At 55.5% G+C, this 17,894-nt stretch overlaps 1 long non-coding RNA gene across 1 annotated transcript; it reads right to left on the bottom strand.

Moving 5' to 3' along the window:
- Window positions 1–297: 297 nt before the first annotated feature.
- On the bottom strand, window positions 298–17,107 carry LOC138845223 (uncharacterized). Its single transcript, XR_016220316.1, has 5 exons — window positions 15,916–17,107; window positions 11,381–11,497; window positions 11,173–11,243; window positions 10,084–11,048; window positions 298–383 (listed from the first exon to the last, which is right to left on the bottom strand). It is a non-coding gene; the product is annotated as an uncharacterized LOC138845223 (long non-coding RNA).
- Window positions 17,108–17,894: the final 787 nt, after the last annotated feature.

The raw sequence follows: 17,894 nt of genomic DNA, 5'->3' as shown, positions 1-17,894 counted from the left end.
CCACACACCCGGTTACGGAAGCCTCCAGAAGCTGGATTCCATTGCTCATGACCTGGGGGGCCTGAACTGCGCAGCAGTGAGCCTATCTTCACTGCTGCGGCAGAGGCCAGGGCTCCCGCTGGCCTGCCAGACACAGAGCTTCAACGGCAGGAAAGTTCAAAATACGCACAATTAAGCAGTGATCCTCCAGTGGCGTCAGACTTTATGTTTTCAGTTAAGAGAGAGCTGAGTGCTGGAGGGGCCTCTTATTTAATCGGGAGCCCCAGCCCCACCCCAACTGCACCCACCTGTGTCAACACAGTGCCCTGCAGGAGAGCACCCAAGGACACAGATCCGACCACCACGGCCTTCTCCCGACTCCAGGGACAACGTGGAAGTCTGGCCTGTCGAGAGAGGACAGCGAGCTGAGAGGACCCGGACACCAGGGCGTCTTCAGGTGTCTCCCACCCTGTCTGCGCCCAGCAGGAACTCTGGGCAATCAGCAGGCATGCACAGTCCCCTCACCCTCTCCCCACCAACCCCGCCGGCGTGGCCTCTCCCTGGACTCCAGGCCAGCACTCACCTGCAGACCCCAGTCTCTCTAGTTTGGGAATCCGGCACCTGGTGCCCCTGCAGCTCTGTACTGCTTGTTAGCATCACAAAGGAGACAGCCCTTCACCCCCACACACACACACGCTTGCACAATTCACATGCTCACATTCACACAGAACACTGGTTTTCACTCATTTATACACACACTCACATACACTCACACTGTCCTACACATTCATAAACATTCACAACTCTATTACGAAGTCATGGATCGTCACTCTTAACTTGTGCATTCCTACATCCGTGTCACATGCTCAGACACTGTCACACACGTGTATGCTCTTCACACATTCACACTCTTACACACACTAACACAGTGATACATTCATGTTCACGTGCACTCACATTCACACATACACTTACATGTGCAGAGTTGCACATACATGCACTCATACACTGGTACACATACTCTTGCACACATTCACACTCACATTCTCACACACACACAAAGCACATGGATGACTAATGCTCGCTCCTCAGGAGCCACAAGGAGCTGGGAGAACGCGGCCAGCACTGGCAGGTGGGCAGCATCTGGCCCCACACATCCATCCACACATTACACTACAAGGTGGACCCACTCCTGCCACATCTGATGTGGGGAAGCTGAAATGCAGTGAATTTCTACCACATCCGTAGGAACTGACTGCTGCTAAACTGGCACTTGGGCCATCTTCGCCTGCCTTCCCAGGCACATTAGCAGGAAGCTGGATCAGAAGCAGGGCAACAAGACTGGAATCAGCACTCGAATATGGGACACCACCATCACAGTGCTGGCGTAACCCACTACACCACAACACGGGCCCTGCCCTAGCCTTTGGACAACAGCCATCCAAGCAGGTGTAAGGTGACATCTCATTGTGGTTTTGATTTCTTTGATGATTAGCAATGTTGGGCATCTCTTCACGTACCCTTTGGCCATCTGTATATCTCCTTCACAGAAATATCTGAATTTTTTTAAGATTAACATACTTTATCTGACAGGCAGAGTTGCATATAGAGGTAGAGGCAAAGACAGAAAGAAAGATCTTTCATCTGCTGGTTTACTTCCCAAATAGCCACAACAGCTGGAGCTGGGCTGATGTGAAGCCAGGAGCTACAAGCTTCTTCCAGGTCTCCCATGTGGGTCCAGAGGTCCAGGGACGTGGGCCATCTTCCACTGCTTTCCCAGGCCCATTAACAGGGAGCTAGACTGGAAATGGAGCAGCCGGAACACAAACCAGTGTCCATATGGGATACCAGCATTGTGGGCACTGGCTTTACCCACTGTGCCACAATGCTGGCCCCAGTAAGATATGTGGAAATCAAGAAATCTGATGTCATGGCTGGCACTGTGGCATGGTGGGTGGGGCCGCTGCCTGCAGTGCAGGCATCCCATACAGGCACAGGTTCAAATCCTGATTGCTCCACTTCTGATCCAGCTCTCTGCTATGGCCTGGGAGGCCAGTGGAGGATGGCCAAAGTCCTTGGGATGCCGCTCCCATGTGGGAGACCTGGAGAGGGCTTTTGGCTTCAGGTCGGTGCAGCTCCGGCCATTGTGGCTGTCTGGGGAGTGAACCAGTGGGTGGAGGACCTCTCTCTCTGCTTCTGCTTCTCTATAACTCTTTCAAATAAATAAATAAATAAAATCTCTTTTAAAAGTACATGGAAAGTTACATTCTAAAAAAAGAAAGAACTCTGATGCCTCCTCTGCTGTTTGAAGACTCTTCTGGCTATCTGGAGCCTTTTCCAGTTTCCATGACTTTTTGAGTGGTTTTTCTCTTTCTGCAAAAGATGGACTTAGCTATTTCTTTTCTTAAAGATTTATTTATTTATTTCAAAGACAGAGTCGTGGCTGGGCGGGGGGGTGGGGGGGACTGGTGGAAGGGGCAGAGAGATCTTCCATCTACTGGTTCACTCCCCAAATGGCTGCAATAGCTGGGGCTGGTCAGGCCAAAGCCAGATCCAGGAGCTTCTTCCAGGTCTCCCATGCAGGTACAGGGGCCCAAGCACTTGAGCCATCTTCCACTGCTTTCACAGGCACATTAGCAGGGAGCAGATCAGAAGCAGAGCAGCAGGACTCAAACTGGTGCCCATACGGGATGACAGTGTCATAGGCAGTAGTGTAACTAGCTACGCCATAACACCAGCCCCTTGGCTACTTCTTAATGCAACTATTTTTAATAGATAAGATGTACTTGAGATCAGGAAAAAAGAAACTTAAGCAGACACCCACTGGAAGTGAGCAGAAATCAGCCTTTGAATGAAAGCCTCGTGTGCTATCTATCTTCATCTTAACTGATGAGCCAGTCAGGAGCTGCTGGCCTCACGTGCTTTCTAAGTGACTCACATAAAAGTGGAGCTTACACCAAAGGGGCGTTTGTAGTCAGGCACAGGGTGGGAACCTGACGGCAAGGCTGTCCCCCAAGCCACTCCATCTTCAGGCACCACCCGCACATCTGCAGTCCCTGTGGGGGCAGATGTGTCCCCAGCAACTCGTATGTGTCACTTGTCAATATACAAAAATACTCTGAACGATGTTCTCGTAACCCCAGTCCACAGAAATGTGGAAGACGGCTCAGAGGCCGGGGGTAGGACCCTGCCACCACATGTCGATCCCATGTCAGCCATATGGCTCTCCAAAAAATTTCCAGAAGCAAGGATGCTGGGTTTGAAAGTGACAAACATTTACAAGAGATTAAAGAAAAAGCCATGCCTGGGTTCAGTGACATCTGTGATCCTAAGTTTCCTTCCCTGTGGGTGGTGACAATGACTGGGGTCACAGGGATTAAACATCAAGGTATGTAACACATAACACGCAGAGGGCAGACTCAGATGGAGTTGTGATTAAATTACACTGATCAGGGGCCAGCGTGGTGGCACACTAGGTTAATCCTCTGCCTGAGGCGCCGGCATCCCATATGGGAGCCAGGTTCTAGTCCCGGTTGCTCCTCTTCCAGTCCAGCTCTCTGCTGTGGCCCGGGAGGGCAGTGGAGGATGGCCCAAGTGCTTGGGTGCCTGCACCCATATGGGAGACCGGGAGGAGGCACCTGGCTCCTGGCTTTGGATTGGCGCAGTGCCGGCCGTGGCGGCCATTTGCGGAGTGAATTAATGGAAGGAAGACCTTTCTCTCTGTCTGTAACTCTACCTGTCAAATAAAAAATAAATAAATAAATGCATCAATCAATACATTTGAAAAAAAATAAATTACACTGATCAGACTGCAATGGTAACAGTGTTATAAGAATACATATGCTTCTTCTATTATTATTTTTCATTAGAGGGAATGACCTCTTATTACAACATTAGCAGACTTCAAATCTACAGTCAGAGAAGTGGGCACTAGGCAGAAATGTCACCGGAGTGACACCTGCACAGATTAGGCTGGGAGCAGGTCAACAGCAGTGATGGCTCAGCTGCCCACAGAGGAAAGCACAGGGCAGAGGAATGACTGAGACAGAGGGAAGAGGACTCTAGATTTATGAGGCCTAAATGGACGGTGAGGGGCCAGCATTGTGTCACAGTGGGTAAAACTGCCACCTGCAATGCTGGCATCCCATATGGGTGTTAGAGTCCCAGGGGCTCCACGTCCAACCCGGCTCCCCGTTATAGCACCTGGGAAAGCAGTGGAGGATGACCCAAATGCTTGGGCCTTTGCACCCATGAGGGAGATCCAGAAGAAGCTCCTGTCTCCTGGTTTTGGCCTGGCACAGCCCCCGTTTTTGTGGTCATTTGGGGAGTGAACCAGTAGATGGCAGACCTCTTACTCACTTGCTAGCTAACTCTGCCTTTCAAATAAATAAAATAAATCTTAAAAAAAAAGAAAAGAAAAGAAAAGAAAAGAAACTGACAGTGATCAGGAACTGCCCACAGGGAGGAACTGACCCCACATCTGTCCAGGTCTGCAAAAACTGGGAATAAGAGAACACCACTGTCCTTCAAATCCGCGGGGATGGCTCCCACAGACACCAAATCATGGGTGCTCAAGTCGCTTGCAGAAAGTGGCATCGTGTTTGCTTCTGGTAAAGCTGCACACAACTAACCCTCTGTTGAGTCATCTCTAGCAGACTTACAGGACCTCAGAGAATGTGAGTGGGCGCCGGCGCCGTGGCTCACTTGGTTAATCCTCTGCCTGCGGTGCTGGCATCCCATATGGGCACCGGGTTCTAGTCCCGGTTGCTCCTCTTCCAGCCCAGCTCTCTGCTGTGGCCCGGGAGGGCAGTGGAGGATGGCCCAAGTGCTTGGGCCCTGCACCCGCATGGGAGACCAGGAAGAAGCACCTGGCTCCTGGCTTCAGATTGGCGCAGCGCCGGCCGTGGCAGCCATCTGGGGAGTGAACCAATGGAAGGAAGACCTTTCTCTCTCTCTCTCTGTCTATATTTCTACTTGTCAAATACTTGTCAAATAAAAAAAAAAATGTTTAAAAAAAAAGAGAGAATGTGAGTGAAGAGTCGGTGCCCAGTGCTGTCAGGGGATAAAGACAAGAACACAATGCATACATGTGCAGACTAAAGTTTTCCCCAGTATTTTCCCTCCGGGGTTGGCTGTGGATACATGCAGCTGCCGTGGTGAATGGGTGAGGAGGTTCCAAAGAGAAGGATGGGAACAAAGGAAAGCATTAACTATCTGCCCAGCTTGTCACAACACAGCAGAAGCGAAGTCCACTACACGGAGCTCTCCCTATCCAGCCAGGCACCATGCCTTCTTCTAAGACCAGAACCTGGAAATTAACCAAAACAAGCAGGTTTTGAAGATGAGCAGCCCTGGGAAACGAAACGGCGCAGCCGGAAACAAGACACCTGCAGCTCGATCGCAGAGGGAGGTGGGCTGCTCACTTCTGCAGCAGCTTCCTTGGCTGCGGCGCGATGTTATCTGCACTCCCTGCGCTGGCTGACTTGGAAATGTGCTGTGACTAAGGCCCCTTCAGATCCCGCCGCCAGCATCACAGGAAGGCACGGCCCAGAGCCGCCAGCCTGTGTGTCATCCAGGCGGTGACGCTCGCTCAGCGGAGAGGTGGGCGGGAGCAGTCGGATTCCCCGGTGCCTCAGACGGGACCCGAGGACAGAGCCCGCCAGCTCCCCTGCTCCGGACAAGGACAGCAGCAGGGAAGACCACAGGTGGGAAGGGCAGGCCCACCGCGGCCCCTCCCCACCTCAGTTCTGGGACCCCCGCCCGCGGCCAGCCTGCCCTCCCTGCAAACCCCAGCTCCTTTGTCTCACAGCGTTTCACATTCAGCTTCAATAGCCTCTACTGTGCTTGATTCTGACTTTACAAATAATTTTTAATACATCTTTTTTCATTTGGCAGGCAGACTTAGAGACAGACAGACAGACAGACCTCACATTCCAGCCCAGGAGCTGGAACTCAGTAAGGTCCCCCAGGATCGTGGCAGGGATCCAACTACTTGGGCCACCACCTGCTAACACCCAGAGTGTGCATTAGCAAGAAGCTAGAGTCAGATGGAGAAACAGGACTCGAACCCAGGTACTATGATATGGGGTGCAGACATCCTACGCAGAATTTCAACTGCTGTGGCAAACGTCTGTTCCTAAATTCATCTTTTAATTCCATTTCCCCACAAACTCCTTGAAGTCACCTTGTACACAACAGAATACTATTCAGCCTAGTGATGTGCAAGTCATTGTATGAAATGCAGTAAGCGGGCATGGAAGGACAGGTCCCGTGTGACCTCCCTCACAAGTGGGGTCTGAAAGAGTCACTCTCATACAAGCTCAGAGAGGAGCGGTGGTCACCAGGAGCTGGGAGGGTAGGAGGAGGGGACAGAATCAGAGCAAGTCCTGGTGTCCTGCATGGCACGGCACTGCACCTAACAACACTGTGATGAATGCTTCCAAAAGGCTAGAGAGGATTTTGAACGCTCTTAGCACAAAGAAACCATAAATGTTGAGGTGATGAACCGGCTCATTTCCCCGATTTCATCATTGTACAATGTGCACAGTCTCACTGTACACTGTATCACATATGTGCACATGCAACTACACGTACCACAGGGTCATGCTCTACATGTGTGTCATGCATGTGCACATGCATGCATGTGGATCATGGCATCACACTGGACACACTGTACTGCACTGCATGTGTGTGCATATGTACACATATTGCAGGGTCACAGTGTGTGCACCACATATGTGCACATTCATGTATAGCACCATGGCATCAAACTGTACATGTGTGTGCATCAGTACAGGTAGCACAGGGTCACATTATGCACAATGTGTGTGCATCACATATGTGTACATGCATGTATACACATCACAGGGGCCTGGTGCATGAGTACATCACATGTGTGCATATACAAGTACATGTGTCACACTGGGCACAATGTATACACATACCACAGTGTCACACTGCACCCCATAAGTATGCACAATGATTGTATCACTTAAAAAATTTACAAATCTGAGATGTGTCATACACACAGACATGAAAACTAACAATTATAAAACATACAAAAAATACAGGAAAATGTCTGTAATCCTGGGAAAAGATTTCTTAAGTTATATAAAGTACTAACCATAAAAAACAGCAATTCAAACTTCATTAAAATTAAACACTTCTGTTCATCAAGACATTACTAAAACATGAAAAAACAAGCAGTAGAAAGAAAGGAAATACAGGTTCATGTGCCTGACAAATCAATAATGCGGAGACAGCACTTCTGTTTTTACAGTGGGCACACGGGAGATCAGAGGTTGTACACAGCAGATTAAGCCCCCACTCAGGACACCCGCATTCCACATCAGAGTGCCTGCGGCCAAGTGCCACCTCTGCTTCTGAAAACAGCTTCCTGCGAATGCCTACCCTAGGAGGTAGCAACTGATGGCCCAAATGCTTGAGTCCCTGCTACCCATAATATTCGAGACCTGGACAGAGTCCTGGCTTTAGCCTGGCCCAACCCTGGCTGTTGTGGGCATTCGGGGAGTGAACCAGATGATGAGAATGCTTGCTTGCTTTCACTCTTGCTCTCTCTCCCTTTCTGATATTCTGCTTTTCAAATAATGCATAACTTTAAAATCATCTTTTAAATGGCAAATGCGGAACAGGCAATTCATGTAGCAGTAAAACGCCCAAGTCCACATCCCAGGACCTTGGTTTGCTGAGTCCAGCTTCCTGTCATGCAGAACCTGGGAGGCAGCAGTGCTAACTCAGGTAGCTGGGTTCCTGCTACCACATAGGAGACCTGGATGGAGTTCCTGGCTCCTGGCTTCATTTAGCGGTGAAGTAATGGATGGGAGTACCCTCTCTGGGTTTCTGCCCCTTGAGTAAGTCAATGGGGAGCAGGCGTCTACCCTGGCGGTGAAGACATCCTCGGCCCACAGCGAAGTGCCTGGGTTCAGTTCCTGACTCTGCCTTCAGCTGCCTGCTAATGCAAACTCTGGGAAGCACTGGTGATGGCTCCAGGAACTGGATCTCCAAACACACCTTATGGGAGACCAACACGTTCTCGGCCCTGGTTTTGGCCTGGCCCAGGCCTGGTTGTTGCAGGCATCCGGGGTGATAACTGTCTCTTTCTCTCTCTCCCTCTCAAATACATTTTTTAAACGGGCAGGTGAGTTAAATGTGCACTTCTCAGGAGAGAAATAAATTGCCCATGAGTGTTTGGAAAGGTATCGCATGATTAGTCACCAGGAAATGCAAATGAAAACCACCAAGAGATATTCCACATCCACGGGAGGCCTAAAATTAAAACAGTGACAACAACATTAAGAAAAAGGTGACGGGAAACAGATGGCAGGGTATTCATATAATGGAAAACCACTCAGAAGTAAAAGAAAAAAATAGGATGATTCTCTAAAAAAAAAGTTGTGTTCAGGAAAAGGAAAGAAACAGACACGAACGGAGTGACTGCTGTGTAGCTCACTGGTGCCAGGCTTTCTTCTAGACCAGAGAAGGGCAGGTTGTGACGGCAGACGTAGTCTCTGGGGTGCCAGGCTGACCGGGGTAGGGGAGGTTCTACATCCTGTCTGTGAGTCTGTCCTAGTCACAGCGTGTCACACTGGTGGGCTAAGCGCTGTGTCTGACCACATGTAAATCCCGGGGATCAAGTCACGGGTAAAAATCCCTCAAGACACAGCTCAGGGCCGGCGCCGCGGCTCAACAGGCTAATCCTCCGCCTTGCGGCGCCGGCACACCGGGTTCTAGTCCCGGTCGGGGCACCGGATTCTGTCCCGGTTGCCCCTCTTCCAGGCCAGCTCTCTGCTATGGCCCGGGAGTGCAGTGGAGGATGGCCCAAGTGCTTGGGCCCTGCACCCGCATGGGAGACCAGGAAAAGCACCTGGCTCCTGGCTTTGGATCAGCACGATGTGCTGGCCGCAGCGTGCCGGCTGCGGCGGCCATTGGAGGGTGAACCAACGGCAAAAGGAAGACCTTTCTCTCTGTCTCTCTCTCTCTCTCTCTCACTGTCCACTCTGCCTGTCAAAAATAAAAATAAAAAAAAAATAAATAAAAAAAAATATAATACTGGTCTAAGAAATTCTTTAAAAAAAAAAAAAAAAAAAAAAAGACACAGCTCAACAAACCCCAGCCCTGAGGACCCTCCAGAGTGTGACCAAGAATAAAAGGCCAGAGGAATGATGGGACGGGAAGACAAGACAAGCAGAATCAGTGAGGGAGAGGGGAAGCACAGAGGGAGGCGGCTCCGGTGCCCATCCCCCGTCTTCATCCTGAGCCATCTTCCTGGGATGGCACCGCCCCCGTTCTGAGCTGTAAGCAGGATACAGAGGGAGAAGACAGAAAACATATCTAGCTTACAACGGAAAAATCAGGTGCAGCGCCACCCACAGTCCTGTCTCCAGGCTTAAGAACCACAATGTTCCAGCGCTGCATGCATGTGTGTCTATGTATGTGCAGTTGTGCTGCATGGGCTGTGTGCTTGTGTGTGAGTGAATGTGATTATGTCGTGAGATTGTGTATGAGTGCAATTTGTTGTGTATTTGTGTATGCCGTTGTGTTTTGTGTGCGACTCTTTGTATGTGATTGTTGTGTGAGTGTGCCTATGCGGCTGTGTGTGAAGCTGAATACATGGCTGTGTTGTGTGAGAGAGAATCCATTTATAGCACCTTTCTTCGACTTTTGGGAGACAGTAAGATTGGATACTGAGTTCAAATGCCATCCTTACTTTACAATTACAAAAAAAAAGTTTTTTCCTCTATTATATGAAAAATAAATGTTAATAGCTAATGAAACAACTTGTGAACTACAGATGGACAAAGGGAAAACCCCAAGCCACCCGTAATCCCAGGATGCAGAAGCAAGCCTGGTGACTGTGTCAGCATGGGTCCCTTCAGAGCACCACGTGCACGATTTTCCTGACAGATTACAGCACCTACTTGGCAACAGGATTTCTTCAAGTCACACAACACACACATTTTGATGTTATATCTTCCTCCCCACAGCACTGAACGTCACGTGGCATTTTGTTGACTAGTGATGCTCAACCAGCCAATCCCCAGCCTGTGCCCGTTTCTGGTCATTTGCTACTGCTGTCAGACTGACCTGTAGTTTGAAAACTGCTCCTTTGATTCTCTGCCTGAAATTGCTGGATGTCCAACGGCAAAGTCAGCGTGAGTCTGGGGCCCTGGTAAACGCACAGGTCGGGGTGGAGGTGGGAACAGAGATGCATGGGAAGCACAGAGAGGCTCACACTGCTTAGGAGAATAGGAGAGGGTGGAAGGGAGGCGAGGGGCAGAACTGGACGGAGGGGTCGCTCTGCGAGGTCGGCAGAGACCCCCGTGTCAGAGGCTAAGAAAGATCAAGTTAGTATCATGCCAGCTCTGTACTGTCGGCTGCTCTCTGGCAGGCTCAATAGGCCTTGCACTAAGTTGACTACGCCAATCGCTGTGGGTGAATGTGAACCTCTGTTCTCCACACGCCAGGATCTCAGGGAGGAGGCCTACAGCAGGATGCTGCTCCCCGTCCCTCTCCCTTAGGCCACACACTCCGATGCTACCTGTTGGCAGCACAGGACACTAAGCTGGTTTGTTTTCCACCCATAATGCACAGCGACATGGCCATGAAACTGGAAGTGAAAAATATGGCCTAACACAAAAGGCTCCTCTCTGTGTGTCCCAGAAACCCACCTTGTGAGGCCCCAAAGGACACCCAAAGTGGACACTTCGAGTTGCTCCAGGACAGCACAACCAAGCACAGGACTCAAAAGCTCTAGGAAAATGCAGCTTACAGAAAAACTAGCCATGGGTTTCAAAAATGCTTTGCCCCAAAATAAGCTTACCTTCCAATCATGTTCCCAGGGAGCTTTCGGAGTGCCCCGTGCCAGGCCTCGGCGGCTCATGCTGTCTTAGTCCTTTGTGCAGCTGCTGTAACCCAGACCCGGCCGGGTCACTGGTAAACAAGGACTCACCTGCCGGGCTCCAGGCTCTGGAAGTCGGGCAGCAGATCCCGGCTGGCGATGGCTGCTCCCTGTTCCCTGCTCCTGAGCTGGCTCCCGACGGCTGTCCCCTCTGCAGGGGACGAAAACTGTGTCCTCACAGGGAGGACAAGCGCAGCCCCAGGGTGCCCACTGCGGCCTCCTGGGGGCGGAGTCTTTGGGGCCTGATCCCCACCACCACCATCACTCAAACCTACCTCAGATCTGAGTGCACTCACTCCCACTGGAGTTTTGGTTTTCTCCGTCACCATCTTTTCCAAGTTGCGTGCTTAGCAGGACAGAAGGAAGTAGTTCTCAAGCTTTAGTCTTACCTAAGAATCACCTGGGAACTTGTTACAGGTACTAAGGTTGTCCCTGAATGGGGCGGCACTAGGGTTCACGAATCTACATTAAACTGATTCTGACCTGGTGGCCTGGGACCGCACTGGGAGACACAGCTGGTCAACAGCGACTGAAAGCAGCGCCTCGGAGTGTGGTCTCCTGGATCTGAAGTCTTCCCCTGCCCTCATTATCTCTGCAGCCCTAGGAAAGTTATTTAATGTAAGCCTCAGTTTCCTAGTCTGTGAAATGGGAATACTACAGATCACAGGAGCCTTGAAGATGCTACACTCAGTGAAATGAGCCAGATTTAGGAGCAAACATTGTGTCACTCCACATGGACTAGGTCCCTAGCATAGGCCAGCTGATAGCAACGGAATGCGAGCCTGTGGCTCCTGGGGGTTGAGAGAGGAGGACAAGGGGGTGTGTGTTTTTGGTATGATACTAAGCTGGGAGACAGGGTGAGGCGGGATCTATGTACTACACCACACTATGGATGTGCTAAAGCTTCTGAACTGTACACTCACAAATGGTAAGTTTTGTAATGGATTTTTAACCACAATAAGAAGAAAGGTACAGTCATATAGGAATGGGAATAAATTTCCAAGCAGTCTTGTTTAACACGGAGATGGTTTCTGCTCTGTGCACACTTGGTTGAGAGAAGGTAGGAAAAGGGTGCAGCCAGGTGGATTCGTGTGCCTTTCACTCGGGGGGTTTCCCGCTCTCAACAGGCGCAGTGGGGAGGGGGCATCTGGACTCCTGGAAGAGGCTGCCTTGCCCATGGCATTCTCCCTGGCCCACTGCTCCTGACAGAGGAGATGGCGCGCTGGGACCACACACCTGTCTCATGCTGTCCACAGGAGGAGTGGGCCGGGGAAGGCATCCCCTGCAGACCCAGCTGAGGCCAGGGTCCTGCCTGCTTCTGGGAGCTCTGGACCACCCACGACCTGACACCCCCAACCCAGTCTACACAACACTTAGCACATCACCAAGTCTCTGAAAACCTACCCTGGGGAACAGTCTTCAAAAAAACTCCCCCACAGTTACAAAGACAGAGAACTCAGATTATTCCACTAAATTAAATCCAATCACGAAGCAACCTTCGCTTTCCTCTGTATTTATTTAGCGTTGATAAAGCAAATGTAATTCTGATTTCTAATTAGTTTTCACTCCCACTGGTGCCCAGCTGCTTTGTTTAGGTTTTAAATGTTAGAGTCATTAAAGGCTTTTCTTTTCCTAGCTCTTTTGAAATCTTTCTTCTCAAATCCCTTGACAAAAAGTCCAGCTCCACGTAGTTTTTATCTCTGAAACGCTGATGAGTAAGTAAATGACTTTTCTCTGAGAAGGGCAGTGATGAGGTCACTTATGGGGGGAGAGCGGGGGGGGGGGGGGCTTGTGTTCCCTGCTGGAGTTTCAGGAACGGCCTTTACCGCAGTCACCCCGAGACGTCATAAGGCTTAGGGTCCTGGCAGCTTACGGGAAGGCAGAGACACGGATTCTCCGGTGCCCAGCAATCCTGCATGTGCCCTGGGGCTGCCCAGCCACCAAGTGAACAGGACAAGGGAGACAGGCGGGCACTAACGCCAGTATTTTGTACGATCCTATGACGACGCAGCCAAGGAACTGCTGACAATTGACATACGGAAGAGACTCCGGGAGCCATGTGGTACAAACGATGCACCTGCACAGCAAACTGCGTCTCTGAGAGCCAAGCGCTGCAGACGGGTGAACAAAGACAGTCTGATCCAGTCGTTCCCTCTGTGTCTCTTCGTCCACATGTGCGTGGACACTGGCACCAAACTTACACTTACATGCGCCATTAAAAAAAAGACCCAAACCTTTCTTCCCGCACACCATCTGCTCACTCCTCATCTTTTCCCAGATGTCAGGTTGCCACTCAGGGGCCCCGGCGCAGCCCTGGTGGCCCCACTTCCCTGCCCCCTTCTCAGTTCCTCCCACAGCACTGCTCATCTCCTCACAGCCAGCCACACCAGAGGCATGGGAGTGGGGATGGCCCCTGCTACCAGCTGCCTGTGCTTCCAAATCCCTCTGGGGAAGCCCTAACCGCCAACGTGACAGCACCTGGAGGCAGGGCCTGGAGAAGGTGAGTGGGGTTACACCGGGACTCATTTCGGCATTTACTGTCCTAACAAGACCAAGAGAGGCCAGAGCTTGCTTCTGTCCACTAAGGGAACACAGGGACAAGGCAGCTGCCACATGTCCAGAGGAGCAAGGCAGCAGGGAGCAGACACCTGGTCTTAGACCCCAGCCTCCAGCCCGCGAGAAATGGACATCTGCTGCCTGAGCTTCATGCTCAGTGGTGCTTTGCTCCGGGGTCCAGTGACTGACAGCTCGCTTTTCTCGCGTGTGAACTAAGGGACTCTGCTCCCCTGCCGTGTCTGGGGTGATCTGTGAACTGTGGAGAATCGTATACCCACCTTCCTGAGCTGTCGAGGCGGTTAACTGACATCATGGGCCACAGGGTGGCTTCCACCGGACACAAAACAGGATTCGACAGATGCTAGTTCCTGCCGCTACCTGTCTGCTGGAGGAGCAGGCCCAGGGGGAACTGTCAGGGCGGGTGCTCTGTCGCGCACTGAGCTGCCCAGCATGGGCTTGGCGTTTCTCCAGAGGGCACAACCCCTTGTCCGGGGTTAAGGCGCCAGCATCACCCACATGAGTGCCACTGTCCCCGCCAGCAGCAGCCGCCCTGTAAACTGGCATCGGGGCTGTCCTCACCTTCTCTCTCCACGGCAGGGGCACCTGTGAACCGGCAGTGGGGCAGTCCACTGGCCTGGGGAGTACAGCCTCCCAAAACCACAAAAGCAGAGACAGGTTTACAGCAGCTGAGTTCCGCAAGTGTGGGGACTCGTGACTCTGCTTGGGATAACTGCAGAAGCCGCAGGTTTACCAAGAAGGAAGAAATGAATGCTCTGCCTTGAACTGGCACCGTGGGCAGCACCCACAGGGCAGGGCAGCCTGTGCCCCTCCCTCACGGCTCGGACCGCTCACCTCGGTCCGCAGTGCCCTAAGCAGCCCGCGCTCTCTCCTCCCGGTTTCTGGGGGTCTGCAGCCTGCTGCAACTCCCCACCTCCACCCCAGGGGCGGGAAGCTCTGAAGTGCACAGGCCCCACCCAAGCGCTCCAGGCAGCCCCCGCGCTGATGTAGGCGTCCATTTCCGGAAAAGCCTCAGGGCACTACACTGTCTCCCCATCAGATTCCCGCAGCATGTCCCGGATGGGTGGCATTCCTGGAACCGAGGACTGGACGCCCCTCTTCCTGCCCTTAGCCCCGCGCTCTGGATGCCACGATCCACGGCTCACCAACACGGGGCTCAGTCAGAACCAGCGCGCCGGCCCCGGCAGTGAGGACGCCCCGCGAGGCACAAGCAGCGGACCGGACTGAGCCGGGTCCCTTCCGGCGCCGCGCTCCTGTGCCTCCTGCCCTGAGCGCGCAGACCGTGGACGCCTGCCGCCCCTCCACGGAAGTCAGCGGAGATGGTGTCCGTGAGCCGCGCGCGGGCCCCTGTGACACCGAGGGCCGTCCCAGAGCCACGGCTGCCGGCCCAGACAGCGGGGTCCGTGGGCCGCCGTCACCGGGAGGCGGGCGTTCCTGACCCCTGACCCACGGCGGTCTTGCTGGGGGCGGCCAGGCGGCACGAGGGCCCGTGGGCGACGAGGGAGGGCACCAGGTGACACGGACGGGGTCCGCTAGGCCGACTCATCAGGCCTCCTGCAAGATCCGGCTCCCGAGCGGGAAGGGCCGAGAGAGCCGCCCGGAGCGGAGTGCAGGCCTGGCGCTGCCGCGCGTTCCCTCGCCCGTGATTCGGCCCCGCGGGGCCCTGCCGGCGACCTGCCCAGCCCACCACGCAGGCCCCGCTCCTGGGAAGCAGCCGGAGCCGAGGCCTGGGCCGGGCAAGGTCGGGGCTGGCGGGGTCATCTCCCGCGCTCCGGCATCTGTGAAGGAAACGACGACTCCGGGCGCGGGCGAAGAGACCAGCTCCGCCGCGCGTCGCAGGTTAGACCCCAGGACGGCCGCCCCAACAACGCGGGGCGCCTCAGTGCGCACGCGCGCCTCACCACGCGGGGCGCCTCACACGCCGGGGCACCTCACCACGCGGGCACACCTCAACACGCAGGCATGCCTCACTGCGCACGCGCACCCACCAGGAGGGCACGCCCCACCACGCCGGGGCGCCTCACCGTGCAGGCACGCCTCACCACGCGGCACGCCTCACCACGCGGCACGCCTCACCACGCGGCACGCCCCACCACGCGGGCACATCTCACCACGCGGCACGCCCCACCACGCGGGCACATCTCACCACGCGGGCACGCCTCACCACGCGGGCACACCCCACCACGCGGGCACACCCCACCACGCGGGCACGCCTCACTAGGATGGCCTCCCCACGACTCGGGGGCGCCTCAGGACACTGCTCTCCTCACCGCGCCCGCGAGCCGCACCCGAACACGCGCCTCACCACGCGGGCACGCCGCACCACGCCAGGACGCCCCACCACGGGGGCACGCCGCCCCGCGCATGCGCGCCTCACTAGGACGGCCGTCCCCTCGATGCCGGCGCCTCACCACGCGGGCACACCTCACAGCGCGCTTGCTCACCTCAGGACGCGGCCCACGGGCATCTTTACAGAGCGCCCCTCACACGCACGCCTCACCGCGCGGGCACGCCGCACCGCGCACGCATGTCTCACTAGGACGGCCGTCCACACGATGCCGGCGCCTCACCACGCGGGCACACCTCACTGCGCACGTGCGCCTCATCACGCGGGCACGCCTCTCCACGCCGGGCGCCTCGCTGCGCATGCGCACCTCACCACGCGGGCACGCCTCTCAACGCCGGGGCGTCCCACCGCGCGGGCACATCTCACCACGCCGGGCCGCCTCTCACCTCGCGGGCACGCCCCACCACGCGGCACGCCCCACCACGCGGGCGCGCCTCACCGCGCACGCGCGCCTCACTAGGATGGCTTCCCCACAACGCGGGGGCGCCTCAGGACACTGCTCTCCTCACCGCGCCCGCGAGCCGCACCCGAACACGCGCCTCACCACGCGGGCACGCCGCACCACGCCAGGACGCCCCACCACGGGACACGCCGCCCCGCGCATGCGCGCCTCACTAGGACGGCCGTCCCCTCGATGCCGGCGCCTCACCACGCGGGCACACCTCACAGCGCGCTTGCTCACCTCAGGACGCGGCCCACGGGCTTCGTTACAGAGCGCCCCTCACACGCACGCCTCACCACGGGGCACGCCACACCGCGCACGCGCGCCTCACTAGGATGGCCGTCCACACGATGCCGGCGCCTCACCACGCGGGCACACCTCACTGCGCACGCGCGCCTCACCACGCGGGCACGCCTCTCCACGCCGGGGCGCCCCACCACGCGGGCACATCTCACCACGCTGGGCCGCCTCTCACGACGCGGGCACACCTCACCACGCGGCACGCCTCACCACGCGGGCACATCTCACCACGCGGGCACACCCCACCACGCGGCATGCCTCACCACGCGGGCACGCCGCACCGCGCTTGCTCACCTCACGACACCGGCGCACCTCAGGACGCGGCCCACACAGCGCCCCTCACACGCAGGCCTCAGCACACGGGCACACCACACTGCGCACACGCACCTCACCACGCGGGCATGCCGCACTGCGCACGCACTCCTCACCACGCACACGCGCCTCAGTGCGCACCCCAGGACGCGGCCCACGGGCGTCTTTACAGAGCGCCCTCCCACGCAGGCCTGCACGGCAGTCGGGCACCTGCGGCGTCCCTTCACCTCCTGCCGGCCCAGTGGCATCGCTGTCCCTGCATCCGTAGCCGGACTCCCACGTGGAGTTCCCCCGAGTGTGCGTGTGTGCACGGACACGCACACGCAGTCGGCGTCTCCTGCGGACAGGCGCAGTGGTAATGCGCGGTGCTGCCATCACGTGGGAGCCCAGGTTCCCGGCCGGCCGTTTGGTGGCTCCAGCTCCCTGCTAACCGCCTGGAAAGGCAGCCGATGAGCAGGTGGGCCCGTGCCACGCTCGCGGGAGACCGGCATGGAGTGCCTGGCTTCCGGCTTCGGCCTGGCCCAGCCCAGGTTGTTCAGCCATCTGGGGTGAATCAGCGATGGGAGCTCCCGCTCTCTCTGGTTCTCCTTCGCTCCGGCATCTGCCTTTCAAGCAGATACATTAACGACAACAAAAACCGGGAACTCTTCAGCACACACTCCAGGCGCCACATGCGTCTGTCTGCCCGCACCAGGGTGACCCTGGAACTCAAGAGACTGAATGAACTTCCTGTGCTTGCGGGTTGGAAGCATCGCCCGACAGGAGCTGCCATGCGGCGCTCGAGGCCCTGCGTGTGCCATCCATCCATGGGGGATGGCCGGTCCCCTGCGGCAGCTCCAGTTGGCAGAGCAGGCCCTGGGGAAGCTGCCAGGCAGGCGGCTTCCCACACAGGAAGTAACGCCGGGCCTCCTGGGTGCCGCGCGCTCCTGCTCTGTGCTGAGCCCAGGCTGCGGCTGCCTCCCCTACTCTGGTCCTGGGGACAGCGAGCTGGATGGGTGTGGCCTTCACGGTCCACTGCTCCA

The sequence above is a fragment of the Oryctolagus cuniculus genome, chromosome 14 (genome assembly GCF_051225735.1).
Source record: "Oryctolagus cuniculus isolate XC-2025 breed Fujian yellow rabbit chromosome 14, ASM5122573v1, whole genome shotgun sequence".
In the NCBI taxonomy this organism is placed as follows: domain Eukaryota; kingdom Metazoa; phylum Chordata; class Mammalia; order Lagomorpha; family Leporidae; genus Oryctolagus; species Oryctolagus cuniculus.
The sequence above is the reverse complement of the archived record's forward strand: the minus strand, read 5'-3'. Positions and strand labels throughout refer to the sequence as shown.